Raw genomic sequence first — 8,335 nt, 5'->3', positions numbered from 1 at the left:
ACTGGGATGCCGAGGATCACAAAGCGGGTGTGAATAACCATGCAAACTTACATGGTGCCCTCACATGTTACAGTCACCTATTCGATGTGCCGGTAAACCACACACGCTCCACCGAACTATGACAAACATTGAGTCACCCTTTGCTACCTTTGCTTAGACCCATTTAGTGTGCCGGTTAACCACACACGCTCCACTAACGTCTTCGCAAGGGCACAAAGTGTAATTTCATGGAATTGCATCAATTCACTTTTGCCTAAGTAACTAAGATTGGGAATTATATGAAAACATTTAGTTACTTTTATACTTCATTATACTTATAACGGAAGGTTTCGTCCTATCCTACCCGTTCGGCTAACGACCCTCCACTAGTCAAGAGTGCGGTGGGTAAGAGTGGATACCCATTCAATCGCCATTTTATAGGCAATTTCCTTAAACACCCCTTATAGACTAGCTTCGTGAATGAGGCCTACTAACGGTAAGACTGACTTTTACTCATACATATATATAATGTTAGACTTTTAATGTTATATATAGTATAGGGTGTATTTTACACTTTTAAAATATTAGGTGGTTCAATTTAACAATTATACTTTTAATTCACTTAAATTGTAAACCTAAACTTTTATGGATTTATTAAACCTCTTTAATTATACACCTTAATTAGTTAATAAAACCATAAGGGTGTGATTTGAACCTTTTCAAAACAATACTAGAGTTTTAGAATTTAACATTCCTAATTAAACTTTTAATCAACTTTTAAATTCCAAAACTTAAGGGCAAGTTTTGAAACATTTCAGCACATTAGGGTTTAGAATTTAAATATACATCAAAATTAAACTATTTAATCAAAATTTAAATTCCAAAACTCGAGGGCAAGTTTTGAAACCTTTTTTCAAAACATTAGGGTTTCAACTATTTAAATTTCAAAACAACAAAACTTTTGGGGTTCAAATTTAAACTATAAAACCTAAAGGGCCAAATATGAAACTTTTCACAACAACAAGGATCAAATAACAAATAATTCAAATTAACATTTAATCACATAATTATCCATATTTGATGATTTCTTGCAAAATAATTTATCAATTTACTTAAAATAATTAATCAATTATCTTATAAGGAAACAATTATCTTATTAATTGATAAATATCTTCAATTAGATTAAAAATATAGTCAAATATATCATATAATCGGATTAATATTAATCTAACATGATAAGGTAATTATCCCAATGCAAAAACAGCAAGAAATCCCGAGATAAGCACTATCTGACGCACCGACTCGCCGAGTCACCCTCTGGAACTCGCCGAGTAGGGCTGACTCGTCGAGTCCAAGAGTGACTCGCCGAGTCAGGTCGAACAGTGAGGCCAAAACACGATTTTCAGTTACATCAAGCATCAATACAATAGAAACCAATCATGGCTCTGATAGCACTGATGGGTTTTGGTCATAAGACATCCTATGTGCTCATACAAACCCTAATGCTTGGATCTAGGTTTCTCTATTGTACATACTTTGAATCCAAGACTATAAACCCTAATTCTAGCATATGGAAATCAGAATTCACATGTAATTAGGTTTAAGAACATACCTTGATTGTTATATAGCAATAACAATCCAATTCCTCCTTGAATTGACCTTGGAAAGCTGAGAGTCACAAGTGTCACTCCTCTAATGGCTTACAAACACCATAAGCAAGCGGAGAAGGTATAAAGAGAGAGGATAGAGGTAGGAATTCGTCCCTAGGACTTCTTGGGAAGGGTTAGACGAATTCATAAGCCTTAGGGGTTTATATAGGTGTCAAGATTAGGGTTTTAGTCCTTATCCTTATCTAGTTGCTTGTCCACCAAGCAACCATAAGATAACTCTTAGAAACCCTTATCCTAGTCGAATTCTAAGGCATTATCACCTTAAATTCGTTCATCCCATATATAAGATAATCCTTACCTTATTTTGTAACTATCACATAATTACAATTCAGCCCCTCTAGTTTAATTAATTATACTTGATCACAAAATTAATTCTTAATTAATTATTGACCAATATTAATTAAACAAATATGATTTCTCCTTTAATATATTATTCTTATAACATATTAATAAATCATAATAACCTCTCTCTCTATTTATTTCTCCAATCAAGTTACTTTGGTGAAGGCAACCCAAAAAGACCATGCACCATCGGGTCAAGTACATACCAAAATAGTTATGGACTTAGATACTAATCCAACAAAAATAACCTAGAAAGAAAAATTACAACTTTGACAACTAAACCCTTGGCTTTTGGCAATTTTGCCTCATTTCTTTAGTCTTCAAGATCTTCATACTTAGCTTGTTTTTATTTTCTTAACTTTTGACAACTTTCTTTTTCACACCTTTCTTTTTTCACTTTTTTTTTTTTTTTTTTTTTTTTTTTTTTTTTTTTTTTTTTTTTTTCCAAAAACCCACTTTTTTCTCTCAAACTAAAAACTAAAAAAAACACGTGTTTAAATAAAGGAACTTAACATAAACCTTTATTGGTTAAATGAATTAGTCTAAAGTACAATAACTACATAAACTTTCATGCATATATTTTAGTACATGATGCAAAAATACTATGTCCCTCAAACGATATAAATTCGTGTTTTTATCTAATGATATCACTAGAAATGAAAAGCCACAAATATTATGTCTCTTAAATTCGCATCACATTATCCCATACAACACTAGCAAAACTTAGTTTTAACACAACAAAAAATTTAGGGTGCGTTTGGTTGTGGAAAACTGTTTTCATTTTATATGAAAATGTTTTTCAGAAAATAGGGTTAGAGATGGCAACGGGGGCGGGTTTTACAGGGGACCCCAATCCCCATACCCATCTCCGAATCCTCATTCCAATCCCCATCCCCATCCCCATCCCTATCCCCATCCCCATCCCCACCGGGGAATATAGATAAACCCCCATCCCCACCCCCAACGGGGATTGGGGATCCCCAACGGGGAATCGGAGATTTTTTTCCTCTTTTAATATGAAAAATTCTATGTAAAGAAAACATCTAAATTTCAATTTCACCAGAATAAGTTTAAAGATTTTACAAAATATAAAAATATATATAGATTGCATAAAAAATATAAATAAATTTTCTACCATATTTAAATACATACATGAGAAACCAAGTAGAAAAAATTATCAGAGTGATATTTGAGGTAAAATAGATGAACAAAATACAAAAAAATTATACATGAGTTTAAATAAGATAAAAAGAAAAACAAAGTATAATTTCAACCAAGTAATTACTAATGAGTTAGGTTGCTTGGATAAAATTCTATGTATTGTAATTGTACTATAAATATATATATTTTGTATTACTTTTATATATTAATATATATCGGGGGCAGGTCCAGGGTCGGGGATTAGGGGTATCACCATCCCCATCCCCTTCCCCACTTTTTTATTGGGGGATTCCTCATCCCCGGTCAACTTGGGGATTCTCCGGTCAAAACGGGTGCGGGTTTCGGATTCCCCATCGGGTATGGGGCTTTTTGCCATCCCTAAATAGGGTTGAGTTTTCATTTTAAATTTTCAATGAAAACGCGTTTGGTTGGAACGGGTGGAGTTTTCATTTTTCATCTTAGAAATTTGGAAAACTGTAAAAATCAATTTTTCTAATTTACATACAATTTGGAAAACTGAAAATTTTCATTTTCCTAGAAAATTTTGGAAAACTAAACGAACCAAACGTGTTTTCAAAATTTCCGTTTTTCTTGGAAAATTTTCCTAGAAAACTGAAAATTTTTCCACAACCGGGTGCGTTTGGTTGTGGAAAACTTTTTTCATTTTCTATGAAAATGTTTTCAGAAAATAGGGTTGAGTTTTCATTTTCAATTTTCAATGAAAACGTGTTTGGTTGGAAAGGGTGGAGTTTTCATTTTCCATCTTAGAAATTTGGAAAACTATAAAAATCAATTTTCTAATTTACATACAATTTGGAAAACTGAAAATTTTCATTTTCTTAGAAAACTTTGGAAAACTGAATGAACCAAACGCGTTTTCGAAATTTCCGATTTTCTTGGAAAATTTTCCTTGGAAAATTTTCCACAACCAAACGCACCCTTATTTCTTAGATTTTTCTAATTTAGACCATTTTTATGTTTTCATGTTTCCATTTTTTCTAAATCTAGTATATTTTTATTTTTCATATTTCAATCAAACATTCTATTTTCCTTTTTCAATCCCCATACCCCACATTTACACAATCCCCTTTAAAAATGACAATTGTACCTTTAAATAATTTAAAGTGTGTAATTAATTATTCTTTAAACCTCGTTTAGATTCTGTGAACGTGCTAACATGTATCAAAAGCCTGGATCAAATCAACAACCAACTATGAGAGGTCCCATGCATGTTCTTGTGGTCATCGCATAACCCTGTCGTTTCCTTGACTCGACAACTCCAGCTAGATTTTCATAAGATGACTGGCCACCACAACTCAGTGTCTCTCTAGCACTTGCCTCCAGTTCTTTATCCCTTCTCCTCATCTTCCCAGCACCACCGTCTCTCTTCCTTGAGTCCTTCCTCCACCACCGGTATTTTCACTGCCACCCCTATCTCATTGCTTAACATCATCGCATTCATCAAAGCACAGGTTAGATGAACACAGATTCTCAATTTCTATATCATGATCACCGCGGTAGATCTTGCTGTTTGACCTCCATTATCGAATACAACAACCTTGTCATATCAAACTGACTACTGTGCTACCCCCCTCACCTCCGACGTCCGACCACAGTCCCTCAAGACAAGAAAAAAGCTCATAATCAAATTACTCATCGGCATCTTTATCAAGCAGTCGGATTGATTAACAATGTGCTTCATTTGCTTATTCATTACGAATTACTGAATCTTTATGGATAATAGGTGGGTATGTCCGTTGTATCCATGGTGCTCTAAGAGTTCAAGGTCACTATAGCGCTTTCAGTAGGGATTGCAGATCAAAGCCTGAAGCAATGGATAACTGTTGAACCGGAATAAAAAAATCTTGGAATTTGTGCCTGAACTTGAGTTCTTGCTCATGGATTCTGATGAGCCTTTTTGTATGGACAAACTAACACAACCTATGATAATTTATGAAACTCCCGGTTAGCTTTGCTTATGAACAAACAATTTGCCATAAAAAAATCTAAGAAAATACATGAGAATTCCAACAAATCGATTTAAATTTTGCGGATTCAACGATATAGGAAAGCATTGAAAGCTCTGAAACCGCTAGTGAAGCTCTGAGCAGTTGTGAGAGGTTAGCTAGTGAGGAAATTAAGAAGCAACTGAGACTTGCACGACATGGAGGCGTTGTTCAGAGCGTCTAACGGATATAACGACCCAAGGACCACTGGTGGTAGAAGATCGAACCTAAAGGACGATTTATGCAAAGAAAAAAACTTGTACTTATTTTTCTACGAACCATAGGGACCATATATATAATTTAGTCTTGAAGATATTTAAGGTTTTCTTGACAGCACCATAGAATCAAATACTTGAGATTTGATAACAGACAATATCACTGTACACACGCTATGCACAAGCTGTTTCCTTTTTAGATGATAATCACTATCGATACAAAAACAAGATATTTATTTATATTCTTTTAGCATATGAGTATATATATTTTACTAAATCACCTCATACTTTAAGAAATAGTGCTTTATGTAATAAGAAAATAACGATATGATCCTAAATGAAGATGATGATATACTAGATGGGGCTTTGGCAAAAAGAAGAAAAACACATTCTTTGTATTATTTTTGACGATGAGTGATAACCGTTAATTTCAGCCTTTCAAACTCCCCAAACTTTCGATCTCAACCGTCATAACTCGCTAGTTACAGTTTTTGACGTTTCTCTTCCTCAATTCAAAGCTCCACATTCTTCTCCATGTGTCTTCTGCACGATCGATTCTTTGCTATAGTTAATCGGAAGTTACTTCCTCAGTCATTCACTTCTCAACCGTAAGCTCTAATCCTTCAACTTCCCTCCTACAATCAATCGTTTGTCTCAGAAAGCGTTGATCCCCATCACGATCTCCTCCTTCCCCTCTTCTATATGTACCAAGGGAAACCGATGATCAACTGAAAAAGAGAGAATGGTTGCTTCTATTACTACGACAATTTGAGAAAGATGGAGCCCTCTTCCCACAATTTCAGTGAGTTTTTTGTACGTCGTTCTAATTTTAATTTTGTTTCATTGAATTTCGGCTTGTATGCTGTGGATTATTGAATATTTATGGAAACTTTGATTATGATTTCGTGATTTCATAAGATTAAATGTTTTAGATGACTAAAAAGTGTGCGATTGTAGAGTGAGAGTGAGATAGAATCAACATTACATCGTCGTTGTATCGATTTAGGAACCAAGAAGCAGTAAAATCAGATAATTAATACATAGTGGAGGAAAAATACGAGACAACGGCTTTGGATATTGGAGAAGATGATGAGATATTGACGATTGTGGATTTGATTTTTCACATGGTATCTCTCTGAACTTCTGTCACATTATCTTTGAGCATTGGAGAAGACAATGTCTCTAGATTTTGGAGAAGACGACAACTCATGCTTTCTTTGATTTAGCAAAGCCCTAGGCTCATGTATGGTCGATAATGGTCAGATAGACTTACGAGATATTCTTCAAAGTTTCAGTTTAACTTTAACTGTGTCCCATTTCCGAAAGGTATCGTTATCCAATTGATATTTTTGTAGTTTATCCACATAGACATGAATGTGTTTTTTTCATGAAGGATAAGTAATGATTCCCTTTGCACTAAAACATGGTACCTGGACTAGATTTACAGTAGTGTAATTGATAAGCTCATGTTTTCTTGATTTTCACATATATTAATTTCTTGCCATTAGAGGGAGTTATCTACATCTCTTCATTTGATGTTATAAGTGATGACCTTAGAGATATCCCATATGATGAGATTATATTCTTAGTAAAAGACATGGTAGATTATAACTTATCTGCTTAAAAGTTACTACCATAAGGATCATAATCAATAATATCTTTTATAAGATCTCTGGTTAAATAAATTTGGATTATGCAACAACTTGCTAAGACATTGGCTTAATGTTTGTCCATAGTTTCTTTTAATATGATTTTCTTGGTTCTTAATGTGTTTTGTTAGAATTTATAGGTCCTTGATATAGTATTGAAGAAGGTTGTTAAAGATCTTTCTTCACTGCTTATTTCTTAAGAAAATCAGGTAACTTTCCTTACACTAGATTATGAATCGGAGTTTCCATCATTTTTCCTCTCTTACAACATGTAGCAGCTCACACATGTGGTGTAATTAACATACTGCAAGGGATTCTTTCATCTAACATGCTCTTTTGAATTTTAGGTAAATTCTTTGAACCGAGTTGTGTCTCAGAGGGCCATTTATTTTACCTAGCTTTATTTACAATTGATAGTAGGACTACTATAAATTTTACCATGTACACTACTTACCAGGTTATGATTGCAACTGTTAATATTTGTTAATATGTTATGTAGTTTTGTGTTTCTTTCTCCTATTGAGTGGAACATCAAAAAAAAAAAAAAATCTTTTACTCACCACAGTTGATACCAATATCTCTCTTTTTCTTTTGTTCTTATAAAATATATCTATTACTTTTCCTTTTTTTTATGTTTTTCATTTTGAATAAGTTCATATAAAGATTGAATATGTTTTAGGACATATATAATAAGTATTGTCTAAAGATGATGTGTGTAAACATTTTGATTTTACGGGTAGGATATTATCTTATGTTTTAATGGTTTGGTGTGTTCTTAGTTATTGATATTTTAGGACAGACTTATGGAAGTAGTTATCATTTAAAAATTAATATTGGAACACACACCACAATGTTTATATAACATACACCGATCGTTTTAAGTTATTATGAAATCTTACTCAATTTTGCTCTATTTAAGATTGCCGTTCAACCCAAAGTGCATGCTGGTATGATTTTGATTTATTCCAAAATTTATGTCCCTGTCAGTTTGTATAATAGAAATAATGTAAGGCTATATGTTAAGTGCAGAAAAAGGACCAGTGCTACGAATAAAATGTATGTAACATACCATGAAAGCTTTAGACATGTGAGTAATGTATTATGGTTAATGAATTTCTACTTTTGATTACCCATTTTTTGGTTCAATATTCGACACCATTATTTAATCTTTTCTTGGGAGGGGAGGACAGATTTTCTCCGAGTTAGACCCGAGTTTTGACTTAGTTGGACCAGAGTTTGATCGAGGTTAACTGATTCTAACCGAGGTTGACCAAGACTAAGTATTTTGACCTATTCCTAATAAAGTGTCTCGA

General features: G+C 33.4%; 1 long non-coding RNA gene across 1 annotated transcript; it reads left to right on the top strand.

The window, feature by feature from the left end:
* The first annotated feature begins 4,207 nt into the window (after positions 1 to 4,207).
* Positions 4,208 to 7,541, top strand: LOC122197339 (uncharacterized). Its single transcript, XR_006190590.2, has 2 exons — positions 4,208 to 7,231; positions 7,370 to 7,541. It is a non-coding gene; the product is annotated as an uncharacterized LOC122197339 (long non-coding RNA).
* The last annotated feature ends 794 nt before the right edge of the window (positions 7,542 to 8,335 follow it).

The sequence above is a fragment of the Lactuca sativa genome, chromosome 4 (genome assembly GCF_002870075.4).
Source record: "Lactuca sativa cultivar Salinas chromosome 4, Lsat_Salinas_v11, whole genome shotgun sequence".
Taxonomy (NCBI): Eukaryota; Viridiplantae; Streptophyta; class Magnoliopsida; order Asterales; family Asteraceae; genus Lactuca; species Lactuca sativa.
Note: the sequence above shows the minus strand (reverse complement) of the source record. Positions and strands in the feature narration are given on the sequence as shown.